This window comes from Agelaius tricolor, unplaced genomic scaffold (assembly GCF_023055355.1).
Source record: "Agelaius tricolor isolate 1412-34295 unplaced genomic scaffold, bAgeTri1.0.p SCAF_3, whole genome shotgun sequence".
Classification (NCBI taxonomy): domain Eukaryota; kingdom Metazoa; phylum Chordata; class Aves; order Passeriformes; family Icteridae; genus Agelaius; species Agelaius tricolor.
The window spans coordinates 42,038,630-42,062,045 of NW_027269263.1; the positions used below are offsets into that span (position 1 = coordinate 42,038,630).

A 23,416-nucleotide genomic window follows, 5' to 3' on the forward strand; every position below is an offset into this window, starting at 1 on the left:
TTTCACAGCCATACCATAGTGAAGTGGTGAGTGGAGCCATACCCTGAGTGAGGACTCCCAGTTCAGTTTCTTGTAACTATGCAAAGAGGATGCTCAGCTGAAATAGTCCCTGAAATATTAATTTCTTTACCTGGGAGATGTGATAAAATGGACTTTTTTTTCTATTTTCCTAATTTTTTTCTACCCATCAAAATTCAGTGCAGGGGTTTCAGAGAGCTACCTAAGGAGAAGGTAATACATTCTGTATTACACTGGTTTTATTATCTTCTTTGGATCCCGACAGCTAACCCCAAAAGCACTGACCATCCAGAAGTATTCCTGCAATCCTGGAGATACTCTTGAGAAAACCATGCTGTGCAAAAGAGCAGGATCTGATTCACAGACTGGGCAACTCCTCCCTTGGGGAAGTAGAGCAGAAACCACTAATACTGGCATGAAATGCTGGAATAGTTATGCTAAAGAGGAGGTCACTCAGAATAGGGACATTGCCAGAAAAGGAGGACTAAGGCATTCTGTCAGATATAAAACCTTAACAAGTACATGAACAAAGGAGGGTAAACAGTGCAGAAGGAATAAACTGTACCAACTCCAGCCAGCTGCCCTGGGTACATTTTTTGGTGATGGGCATTGGGAACTAGCCACCTACGTGCAACACCTATTTAACAGGTAAAAGTTAGCCTGTTTGCTCATTTAATTTTAAATAATTCTGTTAAATTAGTTACAATTACACCTGTTATCTGCCCACCATTAAAAACTGAAATGAACAGAGAACTGTGATACAAGCACTTCAACACTATAGAAATTTTCTTAGCTTTCTCTCTAAAAGTGAGACTTGATAATCTTCACATTTATTATAGCTATGCAAATCAAGCCTGTTCCTGCTTTATACAGCACTAATTCATACTGCCACTGCTCCCAACAGAATTATGTGAGACCTATGTAAATGAACCAACTTATAATTTGTTTGCAGATATCACCAGTGTTGTGGTACATTTCATAACCAGGTCGCTACACTCAGGAATGCTGCTGAGCACCATATGTGAAGGGGTGAATAGTGTCCTAACAATGGTTAGAAAGAATTTGCCTATTTCAAGACTTTCTGAAAGTGATTTCTGAAGTGATTTTTACCACATGTTTAAATGAGCAACTCTAATTTCTCCTCACTCTCAAATAATTCATAACAACTCAGAAAGTTCTGATTAACTTCATCACCATTAGAAAACCTGCCTGCTGCAGCTAGACACCTCAATTCTATAGATAAAATTAAGCAGGGAAGATTGGAATTCAGTTTTTTTTTTTCTCTGCTACCTTTGTTTTTCTTTTTTTTTCTTGAACCTCCTCCAGCTCTAGTGAGGGCACATCTGGAATGCTGTGTCCAGTTCTGGGCTACTCAGAACAAGAGAGACATGGGATCTCTGGAACAGGTGCCACAGAGGGAGACAAAGATAGTTAAAGGGCTAGAGCATCTCTCTTATGTGTCAAGGCTGAGGGAGCTGGGCCTGTTCAGCCTCGAGAAGGGACAACTGAGAGCATTAATGTTCACGGAGCATTGGAAGTTGATGGAGCAGATCATCTTGAGTGCCATCATGTGTCACATACAGGACAACCAGGGGTTCAGGGCCAGCCAACAGGGATTTACGAAAAGCAGGTCCTGCTTGAGCAACCTGAGCTCCTTGTACAACAAGGTGACCCACTTAGTGGATGACGGAAAGGCTGTGAATGTTGTCTACTAGACTTCAGTACGGCCTTTGATTACTGTTTCCCACAGCATTATCCTGGAGAAACTGGCTTCCCACGGCTTGGATGGGCATACTCTTTGCTGAGTAAAAGCTTGGCTGGATGGCTGGGCTCAGAGTGGTGATGAATGGCAGTGAATTGGCAGGCAGCCACCAGTGGTGCTCCCCAGGGCTCAGTATTGGGGTTCATCCTGTTCAGTGCCTTTATCAGTGATCTGGACAAAGGGATCAAGTGCACCCTCCGTGAGTTTGCAGGTGACACCAAGCTGGGTGGGAGCATTGATCTGCTGCAAGGAAGGAAGGCCCTGCAGAGGGATCTGGACAGGCTGGATCGATGGGCTGAGGCCAATTGCATGAGGTTCAACAAGGCCAAGCGCCAGGTCCTGCCCCTGGGTCACAACAACCCCAGACAGCACTACAGGCTGGGGGAAGAGTGGCTGCAAAGGGGCCCCGTGGAAAAGGATCTGGGAGTTTTGGCCAGCAGCCATTTGAACAGGATCCAGTGTGTGCTCAGGTGGCCAAGAAGGCCAGTGGCACCCGGCCTGTATCAGCAATTGTGTGGCCAGCAGCACCAGGGCAGCAATTGTTCCCCTGTATTCAGCACTGGTGAAGCTGTACCTTGAATCCTGTGCTCAGTTTTGGGCCCCTAACTACAAGCAAGACATTGAGGGGCTGGAGTGTATCCAGAGAAGGGCAATGAGGCTGGTGAAGGGTCTGAGCACAGATCTGATGAGGAGCTGAGGGAGCTGGGGCTGTTTTGGCTGGAGAAAAGCAGGCTGAAGTGGAACCTTATGAAAGAAGGTTGTAACAAGTTGGAGGTTGGCCTACTCACCCAAGGAACATGAGATAGGACAAGAGGAAATTGCCTCAAGTTGTGCCAGGGGAGGTTTAGATTGGATATTAGAAAAAATTTCTTCACTTCAAGGGCAGTCAAGCACTGGAACAGATTGCCTAGGGAGGGAAGTGGTTTAGTCACCATGCCTGGAGGTATTTAAAAGATGTGTACACGTGGCACTTTGGGACATAGTTTAGTGGTGGACTTGACAGTGCTGCATTAATGGCTGGATGTGATGATCTTAGCGGTCTTCTCCAACCTAACCCATTCCATGATACTATTATTTTGTAAAAATGAACATTTTCAGTTCACAGCAGGGTAAGTACCTTGGATCAAAACTTTGGAAGCACAGATGACATTTTGGATGAACCAGCACTGCACTTGTTATTACTTCCCCCCACAGTCTACTGCTATCCAGAAAGCTTTCCATTTATTACTATACTTTTCTTCTTGTTTAGAAGAAACTATGTGATTTTAGTAGGTTTTACTGACACTATTAAACCACATCTGTTCAAATGGATAGACCCCTGTTGTTATGTTATTTCAGTGGAAAGACTTCAAATAACAGATATAGTTTACTAGAATTCATATTTTTAGTATTTATCCTTCCTTTTGCCAGGGTTATTCAATTAAATCTGTGACTGGCTTCATCTGGCGTAATTAAATCTTGGTTTGATTGAGATGTGTTCTATCTTTGCTGCAGCTGATTCTGCTAACTTTCTGTTCTCTAGCCATTTTCTTGTATCTTCATTATCAAAGGCCGAGAAAAGAGAATTTATTCAAAAATATAAATGAAGGTCTATTTTTATGCATTTCACATTTATGTAAATATGAAAAATTTCTCTGTTAATATGATGTTAAAGGATTAGTATGGCTTTTAAATGAATGTATTTTTTAGTTTAATGTATCAAAAATAAAACCCGGCGGCTTAATTCTCACAATAAATCTTACCTCTCTAATAGAGTTTAAAAACATCATTAAAAGCCTGAAACCTAAATGGGATGTACTAACCTACATTTCCATGCTGTTACTCTTTCATTTGAAATACATTTTATACATTAGGAATATTTTCAATTTCTCATTTAAAAGAATCAGAGAAGGCATTTAACACCACTGAAATAACGTAATTTCAGGTGCAATTTAAGCAAGCAGAATAGAACAAAGCAAGTAACTGAGCCTGAGTATGCCTTTTTATAAAATCATTAATTTAAACCTTAAGGGTAAAAAAAGCTCATTTATTCATCAAGAAGTTAATCCAGTTTGTTCCCTAACTAGGAACATTTTTTTTTCTTTTTTTTGTATGTCTATGCTATTCATTAATGAAACAAAAAAAAATTCACCCAGGACTTCAGATATATTATGTCAGTAAACATTACATTTTGATGTAAAAATTTACATTGTTCACAGAATCATTTGAATTTCACATTCATATTACCACTGAGGAGATAAAGGGAATTTCTTTCATATTGCCGTGTTCACTACTATTTTCTTTGACCGTTTTAAAACTGATTTATTCTTTACATCAAAATCTCAAATGCAAACAGCACACATTGCAAGAACAGTATTTTTTTTGTGTAAATACTATTCTAAGCATATATGATATCCTTCCACAAAATACTAGATATTGAATTACAGAAAGATTCTTCAAGGTGAAGGAAAAAGAACATTGCAAGAGGAAAACACAATACAAAATCCAAAAATAACAAAAAAAAACCTCTTGAAATTCTGTATTTAGTACTGCAAAAGCACTTCACTACACAACTTGTAAACCAGACTGTAAATCAGTACTAGTAGACTGATAAGCATATTGTTTTATCCACAATAGAGAATGAGTACATTTAATGGTTCAAAAATAAAAAGAGCTTATTTACATATATAATATTTGTATTGCACAATGAGGCTTCCAAAGTAATACCTGCTTGTTATGACAGTATGTCTAGGCAGAGTAATGAAGTAGCACTGAAATGAATTGAATTCCTATTTCATTAAAAGGCACTGGTTTATAACTATGTATACATCTTCTTTCCAAACTGCCATTTTTTCCTAAGCCAGGTTATTTGCTCAATTTCTAGACATACACAAAAAATTAAAATCTAATTTCTCTTCAATTACCTAGATACACTAAGAGCAATTTCTCACAGCACAACTATTAAAAATTATTTCATTCAATTTTGCCAGATCTAACCTTTTTTGCAGTTGTAACATCTAATGCACCTTTTTCGTGCAAAAGCAGTATCAAATATGAACATTTCAGAAAGAAAAACTCAAGAAACTATAACAGTGAAGGCATCGTAAAAGTGAAAATAAATCACTCCTCATTAACTTTGATTACTTCAAACACTTTGCTATGCTTTATAGTTTTATAAATTACCTTACTCTTTGAGGCAATTTTCAGTCAATCCAGTCATAGTCAGAATAACAGTGCATCAAGGCAGCTTGTCAGTTAGACCCTTCTCCTTCACACATCTTGAAATATTGATCCTTCAAAGAAAATACAAAGGACTGTTCACTCAACTCTCCAGCAACACCTGCAGGTAATACAACCATATTAACATAACACTATTTTGGATTTCAACACATAAAGAAAGAAAAAATTGCTATAAATCAACATTAAAGGCCAAAATTATTTTCTCAGACATGCTAATTTGAATTGAGAGGAGAAGCTGTTGTCCCAGGATTTTTAATTTTACATTAAATTGTCTTACTGCTTATACACCAGAGAAACTGTATTTAACTAAAACCAGAAAGTACTCTTTAATCTTTAATATATAATTAAATCTTGGTGGTTTTTCAATTTATCCAGAGATATAGTACCTCTAAAAACTGTGCTTTGTTGTATTCATTTTAATCAAATGTTATTTTAATTGGGTCTGTAAGGACATGTAGAAACTACTGCACCATAGGGAAGAAAGTAATTTTTGATCTTCTATTCTTACATCTCTGAAACCAGCCTGGTTTGCAGTCTCACCTTTAACTTCCCTTCAGGCATTGTACCCTAGGATTCCACAGCTTCAATTCCCAGTTGAGATTTGCTCAAAAGAATAATGTGTCTCAAAGCAGTACTTCTGGAAATCAAATCAAAACATATGGAAATGGGGATATCTTACCAATTTTCCATATGATCTATGGGAAGAAGTCAAAACCTAAGGTAGGGCTCCTGGGAAATGCTTCACAGACCACGTGGACATAGCACAAACAAAAAGGCAGCCCTACCCACCAGGTAGGTTCCTGATGTTTATGAAGGTGCCACCATATGAGCACATTACAGAACTGGAGGCCCTCCTTCCAAAAAGGAGCAAGAAATCAAGACAAGACCTTCCTTAGACAAGCAGTTGTGAATGGACTGCATCCCTCCTTCCCCAATCCTGATTTTTCCTAAGCACCATTCCCTCTAGAAAACAGAGAGGGGCTGCCTTTCCTTCCTTCACAAAACCTGTAAGCTAGCCAGCACCACCAGACTGATAGAAAAGCTATTCTCCACCCTGCTGAGTGCAGCCACCTATGACAAGAAAGGGTGATGGGAAATAAAGCCCATCATGGGAAAAAAACTCAACCAGACCTTGAATAAGAACAGTCTACCTCATACTGAAGAAGAGGGTTTGAGACATGGCTTTTCTTACAGTCAGAATAATAAAATAATAAATCAATAATACACTCACACAGAAATCAGTTACAATAGCTAAATCTGGCTGGCAAATCCAGGCTGCAAAATTAGGGCTGCCCCTCTCCTGGTCCTCCTTCTTTCCTTACAGGAACTTGACTCAAGCTGTTTCACTGTAATCATTTGAGAAGTAGTTGACCAGTTTCTAGCCTAAACAACAAATTACATTCATAACTATACTCTACAATTCAGTTAGGTTCAAATTTTCCAGGCAACATTTAACTTGAAATTAAAAGCTTCACTTTCCTGTCAGAGTCAAATTTAAGGCAGCAAATCAACTTTCATCTCTTAATGCATGAAAACAGTGTTTCTCATTCAAGACATATTAAAAAGTTCTAAGGATGGGGGTGTGGGGAACGCATTGAGGTTTTCTACATTTGTGGCTTTGGTTGGGGTTTTCTTTCATTTGTTGGGGTTTTGCACTGAGTTTTATGCAGAAATGAATCAAATTTTGAAAGGGGTTATATAATGTTGGCTGCCTGTGCAGCAGTAACTAGACAGCAATGAGAAAAGAAACCATTGCAAGATTCCTCTTCCTGGAGGAAAAAACCAGAAAACAGGCATCAAAATATTCAGGGATTTTCAGCATATGAATACTTTTCCTATAAACCTGAATAGCAGAAAAAGGAAAAAATCTGTGCCTTCTTTAAGAGTCATATCTTAAAGAGTTTTGGTTTTCTCACATTTGAAATGCAAATGGAACCCAAAGGCAACAAGGCTTTTTGTACCCCATATCATTGTTTTAAAAATGTGTACAAGTTTTCACAGCGCATCACAGGGATCTCTGTGTTCATACTCATGTCGCATTTTTAACTTCACAACTCATTCTGTAACAGGAACTGGTTTCTTTAAAAAGGAGTCACTTGGAAGCATTGTCCATGAAATCATGGAGAGGGTAAAGATGAAATAAGATCTTTTCTCACTCTTCTTTAATCTTGATGGTGAGTTCCCAGCATAAGACTGGGTCCAACAGTTTAAATGAATTTTCACATATAATGCTTGCTGCTGGGTTGTTGCCAGGTAAGATCATAAATTTCTGCTTAATTAAACCACATTCCTTTTTTTTCCACAGCAGCTGATAATCTTGGCTATTTTCAATGCTGCAAGATGTATTCACATCAGTACATGCTGGGAAAAGTATGATACACCTTTTATTTAATGTCAAAAACCAGTATTTCCAGATGTAAAATCAAGATTGGCACGACCAAGACTCTCTGAACTTCGCACATAAGCTTTCTCACATATTTAATCAGAGAAAGTTTACCTTAAGTCATTACACTGGTTTGGCAGAGATATTGAATGTCACGGGGAAAACAGAAAGAGGAAGGAAAGTCTCAAATATTTAAAATGGACAGAAGCGTAGTTAAACTATTTTTTAACAAAATGAATCACTTCAGTGTATTTGAGTCAAGACACCTGCACCAAAAAACTCCACCCCTTCAAAAATCTGAGTTCAAATAAAATAAAAACAAATAAAATTAAACCTGAACAAACTTGAGTGCTGGGTCTATAAATGAACTCATCTATACAACTGGCTTTGCTACTATAAAAGCATTAAGGACCAGGTTAGAAAAGTAGTTTCCCCTTTATTTGCCAGCAATCCTGTAATCTCTTGATCATTGAAGTACTTTATCAGAAGGTACTTTTCAGTACTTAAATCTTTCATATACCCTAAAGAACTCCCAGTATGAAAAAAGGAAGCTTCACAGAGACTTGAACAATGACTTTTCTTCTTTGGGTGGCTGGGTGGAGTCACGGAATTATGTAGGGAAGTTATTTCCACAAATTAAAACAGAACCTTTGTGTGTGTGTGTGTGCGAAGGGGTAGAATTAGGGCCACGCATTCACTGGCTATACTCCCTTCTTTTTGCAACAATAGACCTTAGTGGTCTCTCCAGCATTTCCTTTTACTTAAATGAAAAAGCTGGTACTTTATTTAAGGGTGGATTTTCCCACTAGACTTGCTCTGATCTAAAGAGAAGTAGCTGTCAAGAAGACATGAAGAGGTCCTGAGCTCTTCTGCTCCTCACTGCAAGCTCCCACCCTCTCCCTTCACATTTAAGAATTGTAGCATCCCGAGAGAGCTACGTCAGTTCATTGATCCAAGAGACAGCAAACCTCTGCAAGAAAAGATTAGGTTTTGACATGACAGGGATTTCCTCAAAGGAACTACCTCTTTGGGATAACAGCCTGAAATTAAACAGGGTAAAGCAGGATGTGAAACTGTATTCCCAGCCTAAGTCGCCATGGATGTGAGGTGAATGCAATAATGACATATTCCCATCACTCTACGCTGACTCTGTTCCTTCCTACTTAAGCATTGGCAAGGAATACTCTGCAAAGCCAAGGACAATTCCTTCTAAAGTAGAGTCAAACATCTGAAAACTGATATGCAATATTAATTAAAAAATCAAATAAAGATCCTAGTATCTCTGACTTAATCCATTTGACGCAGTGAACAGTGAGTCAGTAACATCCACTGATTTTTCAAATCACTACCAAGTACATAAAAGTTCAAATATGTTCCTCAAAGACAGCCTTGCAAATAGGCTTTTTTTTCACCTACTTTGCTATGGCAAGAACTTCTCAGAATTGCAGACTTACTACTTTCCCAAGGAATTCTGTCACAGTCTTCAAATTTTGTTTATGCTTGGCTTTTTCATTCAGACTAATCAGCCATCCAATATTTTGAACTGCTGATTATTCTGAATGACTTTCATTCAGACATTCTTTTCCATGACCTTCAGCAAGGACACAGTTTCTCCAGTGTCTGGGATTCACAGCCATACTTTCTTTTTAAACTACTTTTCACTATAGCATTCCATTTCCTTCCAGATTGTAAAACTTTCAGGTTTAAATACATTCAACTGCTGGATGTAACAAACAATCCTACAGTAATCCTAACATGAAAAATCCTGCACTAACATTTCTACCTCATAGAAAACTGACTTCAGTTGTAAAAATTTGGCTAAAAAGAGCACTAACTTGGACTGAGTTCTACTTTATTTATATCACTTCACATGCACAGAATTGTACTATCCTCAGCAGAATTTCTTCTGAAGCACACAGGGAAGAAGAGAACAGAATTGAATCTCCTGCCTTTACATACTTTGTGACATGTCTGTATCACAACAGCAGAGCAATCCATAAAGTCTGTACAGATTTTTCTCTCACCATGCCTCAGACACTTTTCATAAGATGCCATAAATTTCACTGTACATTTTTATTAAAAAACACTGACATTTTATTTTCCCCATCTTTATGATTCAAAGCATGTCTTTGTATTTCTTTCTAATGAGTTGCAGCATTGCTCCTAGTGTAGGCTGTTAGATATGTGAATTTTTAATTCTGAAGAGAAGCAATATATTCTGCAGACTCCATAAGTCATGTAAAAAGAAATGTCAAACCTTTATTGGATTTCCCTGAGTTTTATATCCACCAACCTTTTAAATCGTACTTGAATAAATTAGTGCATTTGGTTTATCAGGAATAAAATAATTCAAGAAAGGGTAGGCAACTACCATACACCAATGTATGCAGTTTTCTGCAAAATAATTCTAAAATAGTATCATCCTTCATATACATTTAACAGAATGCATTTTATAAACTGCATAAATTTTGTATCTGAAGGCTTTTATTTCTAAAGATAGGAAAATTATGACTAAGACACTCGATCATATCTGAGAAGCTGTGGCAGCCCAGTTAAGTTCCCACTCACTGGAAAGGAGGAGATTTAAACCTCATTTTTACAAAAGGAAACAAAGGAAAACCCAAGGAACCACAGGCCAGTCAGTCTCACTCAGTGCTTGCCAAGACCGTGGAGAGCAGAATCTCCAGGAAAGAATATTGAGAGACATGGATGGTAAGGAGGTGATTGGTGACAGTCAACACGGTTTCACTAAGAGAAAACTGCCTCACAAACAATAGGATGACAGCATCAATGGATAAGGGAAGAGCAACTGACATCATCTCCCTGGATTTTGTGAAGCATTTGACACTGTCCTTGCACTGTCCTGCATCCTTGTCCCTAAACTGGAGATAAATGGATTGATGGATGGACCACTCAGTGGATAAGGAATTGGCTGGATGGCCACATTCAGAGAGATGTAGTCAATGACTTGATATCCAAGTAGAGACCAGTGGTGTACCTCAGGGGTCAGTTCTGGAACCAGGACTGTGTCACATCTTTGTCAGTGACACGGACGCTGCCATTGAGTGCACCTCAGCAGGTCTGCTGGTGACACCAAGCTGTGTGGTGTGGTCAACTGTGGCATTCACATTTTCTGGAAAAATCCTGAGCGAAGGGATTTTTCCAGAAAATGTGAATGCCACAGTCAACATGCTGGAGGGAAGGGCTGATACCCAGAGGGACCTGCACAGGATTGAGTGGGGGGGTCTGTGCAAACCTCATGAAGTTCCACAAGGCCAAGTGCAAGGCCCTGGGTCAGGGCAACCCCAAGTACAGGCTGGGCAGAGAACAGACTGAGAGCAGGCCTGAAGAGGTCTTGGGTGTGCTGAAAAGCTCAACGTGACCTGGCAATGAGCACCTGCAGCCCAGAAAGCCAAACGTGTCCTGGGCTGCATGAAAGTAGCATGAGCAGCAGGGCAAGGGAAGTGATTCCCCCCTATTACTCTGCCCTCATGAGACCCCTCCTGGAGTGCTACATGCAGGTCTGGTGTCCCCAACACAAGAAAGATGTGTCTCTGTTAGAACAAGTCCAGAGGATGGTAACTAAGATGATCAGAGGGCTGGAGCACCTCTCCTATGAGGACAGGCTGAGAGAATTGGGATTGTTCAACCTGAAGAAGAGAAGGCTTTGGGGAGACTTACAAGTTCCCCTAAAGGGGTCTAAAAAAAAGCTGGAGAGGGACTCTATAAGGGCAAGTATTGACAGGACAAGGGGGAGTGACTTTAAACTGGAAGAAGGTAGGTTTATATTGGATATTGGGAAGCTATTCTTTACTGTGAAAATGGTGAAGCATTGGAACAGGTTGCCCAGAGAAGTGTGGATGTCCCCATCCCTTAGGTGTACAAGGAGAGGCTGGATGGGGCTTTGAGCAATCTGGTCTAGTGTAAAGTGTCCCTGCACATGGACCTTTCCAACCCAAACCATTCTATTTTTCTATAAAAATTATGGTTTAAGTAATAAAGTTACTAACATTATATACTTATAAAATTAATAATATATGTGTGTGTGTATATATATATGCACACGTATACATATCAAAATGATATTTAGTCCATCCTGTCACAAATTAGAGCTATATTTCTCAACATAATGAGAATTTGTTGCTCTGATGAGTACACTTTAAAAAACCACCCTCACTGCAATTTCTGTGCTCACTGAGTCTTAAATACTTCTGGCACAACACAGCTTTTCCATTTGCACACTAGTTTGCAAATTATATCATTGCTACCCAATAATCAAATCAGCTATTGAAAAGGAATATGAAAAATTATATTTAAGGTATTTATGGAAAAGGGGTGCAAACAAAGACAGATCATTGACAGAAAATTAGTTAGGTTAATATATTATTCTGGAATGTGACAAAGAGGGAGAATTAACCCAACATTCTCCATCAGAACTCATTGAGGTAATATCAGAATTTAAAATCTATTTTTGTCAAAAAACTAAACTGTGTGCCATGTTAAAGAAAAGCTCATAGGAGAATAAAGATTTGCAGAAGGTTCTGGCTACTAATTTCATTTCAACTGTTGGTATCCTTTTAGGAAGAAAAAAAAGAAAAAAAGAACTTTCAAAACACTGTCAATACAGTAAAAGAAGACAAATACTTCTTTTGGCATGAATGCTGGCCAAGAGGCATCCCACTGTGTAGGTTATTCCAAAAAGGATATTTTAAAAACATATTTAATTCATCTATGAGAGTCCAATGTAGCATTCTTTCAAAAATTAAGCCAGTGCTATTTTTGTGCTCAAAGCTTCATGGTCTTTTCAGGCAGCACCCTGATGGAGCAGCTCACTGCCTCCACTTTGCCCAGGCCATTGACACTTTTCAGGTTCTGTTTAAGCTTCTCCCTCTCTTTCAGCATTGTCAGTGTGAACACACATGCCAGCTGTCATCTCTTCAAATCTGTAGGAATCCTTTATTTGTTAGGAAGTTTCTCTGTAGAGAAATGTTTCTGAGTGGAAAAGCATTTAGCTCAGTTTAGCTCTGTCAAGAAAAACTGCAGTAGCTGAGTCAGTCTATCAGCATCAGGAAGCTCTCTCATAACAATAAATAACCATTTATTTTGTTCTCTAAAGGTACACAGGTACTTTAGACATGAAAAAAGTACCACATGCGTTATTAACAATACTAGAAGGATGTCAATGGGCACAAGAACTTTCACAGGAAGTTTTCTACTAAGCCAGCTGTAGGTTTAAAGGTGCTGTACTCCGAAATCCCAAATTAATTTATACATGATCTTACTGACTACAGAATGCAATGAAAAGCACGTTAATGTTTCTTGATGGAAGAAAGCACATTTTTTGTACAGAGGTACTGGCAGTGACAGTAGGTAGAGCCTTGCCATTTGACAGAGTGCAGTGCAGTAGGTAGACACAAAAGAGACTTGCTACTGTTCCCAGAGAGTCTGCCCATCCTTTTTTCTACACTATCATGATTTGGTTTAAAGGAATTACAAAACAAAAGTTTTTGGTGAGTAATTAATGGATTAATTTTTTTTTGTATTTTGGCAGGCAGAATCTTCAATTTCTTCTGTTATCTTGCCATTAGATTAGGTCAGTATTTTCCTTACAAAACTTGAGTAAAAATTTTAACATGAGAAGAATATATCATTTCAAAACAATTTTTTCCTTTTTAATTCATGTCTGCTTTGGTGGCATTTCAAAACCTAATGAATATACAGACAGATGACTAGACGACAGATTTCAAAGAACTGTTTTTGCTTTCTGTGGATAAACATTTGATGGTTTTCTTGCAGAAATGGGTTTCCTGAATAACACTTCATAGAAATTCAACAAAAAGAAAAAGAATTTATACTGAAAAGCTGTAAAAGCCAAAACTACATGAACTGTAATTATTTTAGAATCCAAGTGGCCGTCAACTTTTGTATATCCCAGTCTTTATTGTTTTGTTCTAGAACTGTACACTGTCATTATCTATTCTTTCAGCAGTATTAAAAGGCTTTACAAACTGCTGATTCTCAGTCATTTACTCTCTGGTGAAGCCAGAGAGCTTTAAAACATTATCAGACCACATCACATATCAAAAGACACTTAGCTTCTGCAAAAGAGGGTTCCTGATGCCAGACAGATTACATTATTGAGCTGTTACAGTACTCAGATCTGCTAAATTTTAGAAGGCCCACGAGAGTTCATGAATCCCAAAACAAAACCAAAAGCCTCTGTGGGATACATGAGATTATGTTTTCCCCAGCATGCATTATTTAACAATGTTTCTGCTTTGGATTCCACAAATCCCATATAGATTAACCATTTAATAAAAGCCTGAAAATGTAGATGCTCCACAGATTCTTTTGCAATGTAGCAGTTTTTTCTGTTTCACAAAAGACTTACAAGGGTTGCAGAAAAAAACATAACTAGAGAATTTTCATATCACAAATATTAGACTTCTCCTTTTGCAACAGAGGGAATGCAATCCCTGGTGTTTAATTAGAAGTCTGAAATCACCTACTACTTTGTACTATTCTAATACTGATCCCAAGTGAATGCCAAGTGATACTGTAAGCACTTTTCCCCTCTGATGATAGTGCCCACACAGCTACATTATAGGGTCAGTGAGATTTTACCTCAGTCCTGTGGAAAGCTGAGGTCCTTCTTCCTGCCTCTGTCTAACGAGTTTATGGCCAGAACATTCAGTTTTCTATCCTGAGATGTACACATGATAAGAGAGCTCAATAGGAAAAGTAAAACCCATGCAAAGCACAAAAAAAGGAATTAATTCACTGCTCTGCAATGTTCAGCCATCCCCAGGAGGGCAGGGCCCCATTATGTGTAATGGTTACTGGGGAAAACAAACACCATCATTCCAAATATTCCCCCTGTTCCTCCTCCTTCCCTCCTCTGCACATACTGAGCATGGTGTCATATGGAATCTCCCTTTGGTCAGCTGGGGTCACCTGTCCTGGCTGTGTCTCCTCCCAACCTCCTAGCAAGATCCAATTTCCTGGCAGAACAAGAAGCAGAAAAGGCCTTGGGTCTGTGTAAGCCTTGCTCAACAGTAACAAAAACATCTCTATATTACCATCACTGCATTCAGCAGAAATCCAAAAGACAGCCCCATACCACCTCTGTGAAAAAAATGAACTCTCTCCAAGCCAAATCAGAGCACAATGTGTCACAGAAAGCTTTCCATATCCCATCATGGCCACTCTCCTTTCAAATTAATTACGCTGAAAAAAGCATTGTCATCTTTGTATGGATCTACCTACTTGTGTAGACTAGTACAGATGAAAAGAGCTCCAAGAAATCAACTAGAGAAGTAAATCAAATATTCTGAGCCTAATTCTATCAGTTTTCCTATATCACCAGGAATGCAACCTCACCACAGACACCCAAAGGTAATGAATAGTATTCTAACTTAGTAATGTCAATAGGAATTCTGCTGCTAAGTTCAATTAGACATGAATGTGTCCAAAACAAATAAGGTTATCTCCCAGATGAGTACAAGTAACAAAGGAGCTACATAACCTGGTACAAAATGGGTTCCTCCTGGAGATAAAATGGAAGGTGTGCTGAACCAATGTGGTTTAAATTTAGGAGTGGAGTACAGGTCAAATAATTAGCTTTCCTGAGGTCTGTGAGAAGAAAGCAGGGTGCAACAGAGTGCCTGAGATCAAAGGTGCTGTGCCAACCATATCTCACAGAAGCCACTGTCAGACAGAGCATGTCACAGGCAGTCATTGTACCAAGCAGACAAGGATGGTAACTGCACACATAACAGAGATAACTGCTGACGCCTGTCAAGGTGCAGTGCACACACAACATATTGCCCTGCAGCCTCTTTGGGCCCTAAGCCTGTGCTCTTTGTAACCTTTCTCTCACAGGCTCACTTCTTGTACAATACCTCTTCTTGAAGCTCTCCTGAAGGCAAGACCAACAGGGGAGCCCTCCACTGAACAACAGGTGCGGGAGAAGAGCTGAACCTTGCCAAGAGAAGATGTGCTACTGCAGCTGCAAGAACAATCACAGGTGCAGGAACATTTGCTGCTACAATCTGCAACTCAGTGTTCATGCATTTGTTTATTTTTACTTTTCCAGGGAAGAAAACCTTGTTCTTGACTGGTTAGGTCATTCAATGCTGGACCCTATGGAACTCAGGGATATGTAATAACTTGACAATGAACAAGCTGAGAAGATTAAATACTGTATACACAAGACAAGATCCTACTTGAACACTTTGGACCAAACCCAGAAAAACCAGACACATGTTTTCAAGCCCTGAACACCATAGGAAGAGTAATTCACATTGTTGGTTTGGGCATCTATGTCCCCTATTATACTGAACACAAAAGACATTTTTGCACAGTATTCTAACAGTTACTTAGTGAGGAAATATCTACCTAGACAACAGAAATTAATGGAAGTTTTTAAATTCTTTCTCCTGAGTTTAAAATACTATTATATCAGCATAGAACCAGAAAAGAGAACTGCAAACCTTTTGTGCAGTGATGAGAACATATAATGACTTTGAATATGGAAAAAGGATGCAGCAACACTTGGCACATTAGTGTGGTAGAATCACACCAAAAATCATAGAATATGCTGAGTTGAAAGGCACCCATTAGGATCATCAAGTCCAACTCCTGGCCTTGCACAGGACAGCCCCAAGAATCCCACAAGGTGCTTGGAAGTGTTTTTTAAATGCTTCTTGAGCTCTGACAGGCTGGTGCTGTGACCACCTCCATAGGGAGCCTGTTCCAGTGCTCATATAACAACAGAGTAGGAGGAAACCTGTATAGTAGGCCTTTAGCATTTCATGTTTAAGCTAGCAAAAGGCCCTAAACATGAGACTCTTGGGAGTTTCCATTACTCCATAAGCTGGGACTCTGCACTCAAGAAAAACCTAACTGCTTGTATGAAGTATAGCAAAGAAGTATTAGTAATAAGGAGTACACTGTGTGTCAAACTCCAGGTATCATCTTGTGTAGGGCTGCCCTCTAACAGGAACCTCTGATACATCAGTTTCTGTTTTGTGGAAGCTGTTCCTGGTCCTTATGAGTGCTCTGTCCCACTTGCTAAAGGGCAGACTGTGTTACAAGGTGCTTGTGAGAAGAATAAAACTAAGAATTTTTCTTGGACCTCTAAGGGAAAAGGTTACACCAATGAAAAATACCTTGCATCAATGACAAATCTTCCTGCAACTTCATACAGGTTTTCTGCACAATTTTTGGAATAGCAGTATGAAGCATCAACTCAAAATCCTCATCATAATTTACTTCTTTGATACCAGCAAATAAGCATCAAACACCTTGGAAGAACTACTTTGGTTTTAAAAAGAACAGGCATGGATCCAATTTCCTTATAGTTTAGGCATAAGCTATTCATCACTTTCCTGCATTGATTCCAAAAAGGAGTCAAAAAATGCTCCATCAGCTTTTCTAGACTTGTGTTAATTTTCAACTGCCCAAAGAAAGGATACTTCTGTAGTGAGCAAATTGGTTTTACAAAATCTTCAGATTAAAAGCTTACTTATAAACTAAGTTAAAAGCTGATAGCAGCATTCATGTGAAAATGTTGAGAATCCCAATAGTATTTTACACCAGGTAGTGTTTTGTGGGAACTCTGTAAGGAAAGAAGCAAGCTTCAAATGTTAATGTAGAGAAATAACTATTTTATGGTTCCCATTAAATCCCATAACCACTTTAATATCTGCAGGCTGCATTAATATCTTGTGTCTTTCCAGTGTTTTATATCAACTAATACAATTCATGAATATATCAATTTTCCACATTCCTGAACCACCTCATTGTTCTGGAAAGGATCCCGGAGGCCCAAAGACCACAAACTACTGTCTACTCTCTCAACACCAAACACTCTACTACCTGAATCAATGAGATATGGAAAAGTAATGTGGAAAAAAATAAATAAATAAAATAAATGGTAGGAAACTTAATCCATTTAATTTGCATGAACTGAAGCTGTCAGTTTCTTCAGGGCTCTGCAAGCAGTCCAAGGCAACTAATACTGTTTGGATGAATGGTTGCTTTATTCCACACCATCATTCAACATAGGGTTCTACTTCATAACTTTTACAACTACTTGAACAACATTAATGGGTGGAAGCAGATCATCCTTCTGCAGTCTGCTGTTCTAGATGTGAAGGATTCAATGCCTTCCAAACCTGTGTGGCCTGAGAGCTGCTGGAGAAATCTGTCTCAACTCACCTGAGCTAGCAGAAAGACCTGACAGTTAGCAGTAGGTTATCTAATATATACCTAGAGGGTTTAAGTCTTCTTGCAACATTTTTCTCTTTTCTTTGTCTGGAAAACATCCACTCCTGCAAGCCAAAGATCCATTTTTCTTTGAAGTACTTCCTGGGAATTTAATTGCCCAGTAAATTGCCAACAAATTTCCAAGGCGTAGATCAGCCCTGAGAGACTCCTGGGAAACAGCCTGAAATTCATCTTTCCACAGTCAGCAGGGAGGGCAGAGTTGCCCTTTAGTCATAAAAATCAATATTTGACTGGATGAAATTTACTGAGCTAAATACAGCCATATACAGGAGGCAGAAGCTCTCACCATTCTCAGTGGAATCTGACATTCCACTGGAACAATACTTTTGAGAACTGGGATATTCAGATAATTAGTGTCTAACTACATTGGCAATACAACTACAGTGTTTCCTGTTTGAATATTTGTCTTAGAAATTTAAACTTCTGCAGTTATTCAGCCCCCTTATACAGTTCTTTCATTCTTGGCAGATCCTCCAAATTGACTGCGTACCACACATTTCAAGTCAGCAAAGTTCAAATGATGACACAACATAAGAAATACAGTGAAGAAGAACATGGAGTTAGAAAAAAAATTTTTTTAGTAACTGAAACAATTGTAGAGTCTCACATTCAACCCTTCTCAAAATAAATAATTGGCAATAGTGAAACAAAAATACTCTTTCACAAGACAGAAAATATGGAGGTTAAACCAGAATCAGTTATTTTAAAAGAAAATGCCAAATAACTTCAGCAAAAATCCTAAAAGTGCTGACTTAAACTTAATTTCACAACACTGGAAATTATATAGCTTATGCAGTTCTCGAAACTGTGTTATCTGTCAGGAAAACGTAAACTGAGGTACCACTGAGATGCAACAATGCCTAGCATTAAAAGAATTATATATGAATTATATAATATTAGGGTTTGTTGTTTGGAAACAAGTCCTCTACAAAAAAAAAAAGTTTATGCTAGACTACAGGCTGTTAATCACTCATGACACATTTAATTATTAATATTTTACTAAATATTCTTTAATTTTTCAATTCAGAAAAATCAAGACTTTTACACACAAGATACTCAGGCCAGTTAATGGTGCTGGAATACATCATCATGAAGGGTTAACTTTAATGGCATTATTTAAGTTTTCATTAAAAATAACCCTTAAGAATTGTAGTGAAGCTAAATTGCTATTATAAGCTTGGTCTGACCTGCTTGCAGAAGAACATAAGATGCATATTTGGAGCGCACCAACAGTGCTCCCTCTGTTCACAAAAACAAGCCAGGGATACTAGAGGTGCTTCTCCTCTGTCCCTGCTGAGCTTCTGAATTGCAAATAGGCCAAATTCCTCTACTGAAGAGGCAAAGAGCCTCATGGAAAACTGTCCTGAGGTCAGCCCCAGCCTCATCCTCTTCTGAAGACAATAGGGGTAACTGAGGAATTAATTCTGGGTGACGTACACACAGTGTTCTGCTGGGAGCAGTGAGGGCCATAAAGAATAAATGCAGCTTCTACCTGGCTACTCTGAACGATTCTGCAAGTTTCAGAAGGTTGTTTCAGTTCACTCAAAAGAAACTGAGGCTCTGAAATCATAAGCAATTCTGATCCCAGGGAAGGGACTGGTATTTTTTCCTAGAGATTGATCAACAAAACATAGTTCAGAATTTGAAGACTGCAGCAAAATCATGATTAAAGCCCATTGAGTGGAGCAATTACTATTATTTTCAGAAGAAAATTACTTTCTATCTATTCTGTGCCTTTCCCTGGTGCTACTATATGGTTGTGATACAGGAGAACTAACTGACATAAAAATGTATTGGGAAATTAGGAGAAGGGAGAAATTAGTTGCAACACAATACTTGCCTTACTCATTCTATCTAAAGCACAGATTTAGATTTGCTAGCATATTACATTTTTAGAAATAAATCCACACATTCCAGATAGCTCTCCATGTACTACCAATCTGTAACCCTGATAACATGAACATCTTGCTGCAGAGATGAACATGCAGCTAAATCAATAACACACAAATGACTTTGCTGTCTTAACGCTTTTAGAATATTAATTCCTGGATAGAAATAGTACAAAATTAAAATGAAGATCTACATCGTATCAGTCACTTAAATATTCACATACCTTTAGACATAATACAGTCCTGCTGCAAAACACTAGAAGAATATTCAGATAATTATAGGGTCATTTAGACTCTGCACAACATCAGCCTTCAGCAAATGCTGAAGCCTTCCAGATATTAAAATGCACAACATTTTCTGCCTTCATTACATCCATTACATTTTTCTGATGCATAAATATGTCCAGATTATCTCATAATACTATGTATGCTGATTATGTTTTCTAACTCTTCTATAAATTTACGATAAAAACAAAAAACTGTGTCTTTTTTCCTTTATCATAGACAGTAATAAAAAATAGCGATTTAAACTCAACAGTGATTTAAGAAACAATTTATCCCTCTCTATGTTGAACTGTTACCCTTTGTCCTTTATGTTTTGCTGTAATCCCTTCCAGTGGTCTTTTCCTAAATGATTTTGTAAGCTCATCTTTTGTGTCATACAGTATCTGTGTCTAAATTGTGGCAGATTTAGAAATTTTACTTTTTCAATACCTCTCCTCTATTCCCCCCTCCATGCTTCTTTATAAAACAAAGATACAACCAAGCTATTGAAGTATTAACTAAGCAAGAACTAGATGCAATCTAGGAGTTGTCCTATAATTAAAGCAGAATCAGCTACAGAGAGTACTGTCAACTTGGGAAACTTGCAACTTGCTTTTGGTTCTCTTCCTTACTAGTGACACACTCAGAAAATGCTTGATTGTATATTTAGAAGCATGTAACAGACTTCATAACATTTAAAATGCTTTTAATTGCTGCTGTTAGTGATCCAGAAAGTTTCAAACGAATAAAACTTGGTTTAATGTTTCTTTTATTTTCTTTACCCCCCCTACTTTTTTAACATTATGCTAAAAAAAAAAGTTATAAAATGTTTTTTTATGGCATCAGTGGTTGCATGCACAGTTACCACAGGAACAGACTCAAATTTGCAGTGATGTAGGAGTATCACTTTTATCCCACAGAAGTCATCACCCAAAGTTCTTGAGCATGCACCAGTAGCTGAGAAACTCAGGAAACTCACAGCTTAAACACTGTCCTTTTTTAGTATATTGAAAAAACACATAGCAAGACATCTAAATAAAGAACAAGTGCTTAAAGAGGTCCACTTAATTTAATCTATATGAAGTGAGAAAAAAAGCTGGGCAAAACCTAATGTTCTATATGAACACCAAAATTATCCTAGACACCATACACTTACTACATTTGACCAGGCTGCAGTAGAACTAGAGTGGCTGTGATCCCTACATGATTTACAGCTTCTTCTGTTTAAACTCTTTTTAGCTGTAAACACATTTATGAAACATATCAGTTTATTAACAATAAATGAAAGCCTTGTGAGGTATTTTTTAACATGTATAAATTCCAAAAATCAAAATAGAATAGTTCTCTTTCTAGACCCTTCCATTTTCCAATCTGTTGAAAGCATCCCTGACTTCTAGGGATAATTTCTGTAAAATGCTTACATTTTGATTCTAGAATATGAAGCTCTCTTCATCCTTTCTTTGCTGATGTTAGGAAACTACAGATTATTGAAATATGCTTCTCTTTTCCAGACAATTTCTCCTATCAAGTTTCTTAAATTTAACTAGATAATATGCCAGCCTTGTTAGCATGAGGGCATTTTTCACAATAAAATTTTATGAGGAATAATGTAAACTTGAAAAATTGTACTTCTAATATTATAAACAATTCCTCTGACTCCTACCAATTAAAAGCACCCTTTCTTCAGTCTATCTTAAACAGTTGTGAGATGCCACGTCAAGCCTTTTCTTCTCTTTATTTTCCACTTCTGTCAGCAGGTATTTTTATTAGTAAGGACAGTGAGGAACATAAACAGTTTCTGTGTAAACAGTGTTGACAGTAGCTACCTAGCTTCACACCACTAAAGAGTATTTTCAAACTTGACAATATTTAAATAGCTCTCTTCACACTTTTAAATATACACCAATGAAAAAGCATTACTTTAGAAATACACATTCAAGTCAGCCAAAGCAAAAGTGAGAATATTGTTTTAAACAAACCTTGAACTGGGGAAACACTGATTTCCTGGAGCCACCCTGCCAGCAGCACCTGCTGGGACTGAGACACTCTGGGCAGAACAAACCAGCTAATGGCAGGCTCTGAGTGACAGGAGAGCAGCAGATGTTGTTTATATTGACTTTTGCAAGGCTTTTGACATGGTGTCCCATAAATTCCCCATGGACAAACTGATAAAGTACAGACTACAGAAATGGACAGTGAGATAGACTGAAATCTGGCTGAACTGCTGGGCTCAAAGGGTTGTGATCAGCATGAAGTCTAGCTAGAGAAAAGTCTGCTGGTGTACTCCAGGGATCAGTACTAGGGCCAGTTCCATTTATCTAGCTCATTAATGCCCTGGATGATGGGATACAGTGTGCTCTCAGCAAGGTTCCTGATGACACCAACTGGGAAGAGCAGCTCACAGACCAGCTGGTTGCTCTCAGAGGGACCTTGAAAAGCTCAGCCATAAACCAGCAGGAATTTTATGATGTCCAACAAAGGGAAATACAAAGTCCTGCACCTAGGGAGAAGTAACCCCAAGAAACAGAACAGGAAGAGGGATGATCAGCTGGAAAAAGGCTCTGCAGAAAAAACACCTGGGGGTCCTCATGGGCTCCAAGATAAGCCAGCAGGGTACCCTTGCAGCAGGGAAGGCCAAAAGCATCTTGTGCTACATTAGGAAAATATATTGTCAGCATGTCAGGATCAAGATCATTCTGCTCCACTCAGCACTGCTGAGACGTGCCTGAAGGGCTGTGTCCACTCATGGGCTGCCCAGTAAAAGCAAACAAACATCCCAGAATGCAGTCCAGGGTAGGACTGCCAAGATGATTAAGGGATTGGAGCATCTGACATGGTGAGCCTGAAAGCACTGAGACTCCAGCCTGGAGAAGACTGCAAGGGATCTTATCAACATGTATAAATACCTCAGGAGGACACAGGTGAACAACACTTCTCAGTGGTGCCCAGCAACAGGGTAAAAGGCAATAGCCACAAACTAAAACAGATGAAATTCCACCTAAACAAAATAAAGCCCTTTTCTACTCTATGGCTGTTCAACAGCTGTCCAAGCAGCAAGCTCCTTTACTTGATCAGGTGGACAAGTGTTGGTGTTGGACAAGAAAACCTCCAGACACCCTTTCTAACCAGGTATCCTATGGTTCTTTGTGGAAGAGACAAAAGGAAGGCAAATACATCTAAGCATTATAGACTGTGGGCTTAATGTTGGTTGTGTTCTATGCACACACCAAGCCTTCAATAAGAGAAAACAGTTGTCTGTGTCTGACTTCATTATATGAAGGCAAGTTGTTTATTTGACTAAGGAAAAGCCTCATTGTGCAAATACAACAAAATAAGTTCTTTTTCTCTCCCATACTTTTTCTGATGCCCAAGCCCATAGGTCTAAACAGTATGAGAACCATCTAACATAGAGATTAAGGAAATGTATTTGTCATTACCAGTCAAATTATCCACCTTATTTTCTACTGAAATGTCCATTTGTATCAGCAAACTTCCATCACTGTAATGAATTTCTGTGTGTCTCCTCCAGCTAGTACTCAAGCAGTAAAGCTACTTTAACCAAAGCAGGGCAATGGGAAATCATCCTTCTCC

The 23,416-nt window shown here is 38.5% G+C and overlaps 1 protein-coding gene across 22 annotated transcripts in view; it reads right to left on the reverse strand.

Moving 5' to 3' along the window:
- Positions 1–23,416, reverse strand: part of NRCAM (neuronal cell adhesion molecule) — a 145,403-nt gene that overhangs the window by 75,455 nt on the left and 46,532 nt on the right. For 16 of the 22 annotated variants that reach the window (XM_071423618.1, XM_071423622.1, XM_071423619.1 and 13 more), the window contains exon 3: positions 4,943–5,052. The exons of 2 other annotated variants lie outside the window; for them this stretch is intronic. The gene's annotated coding sequence lies outside the window, so the exon portion shown is untranslated. Of the gene's footprint in view, positions 1–4,942; positions 5,100–23,416 lie in introns of all 22 variants that reach the window. 4 more of the 22 variants (XM_071423600.1, XM_071423596.1, XM_071423597.1 and 1 more) reach the window with 3 other exon arrangements.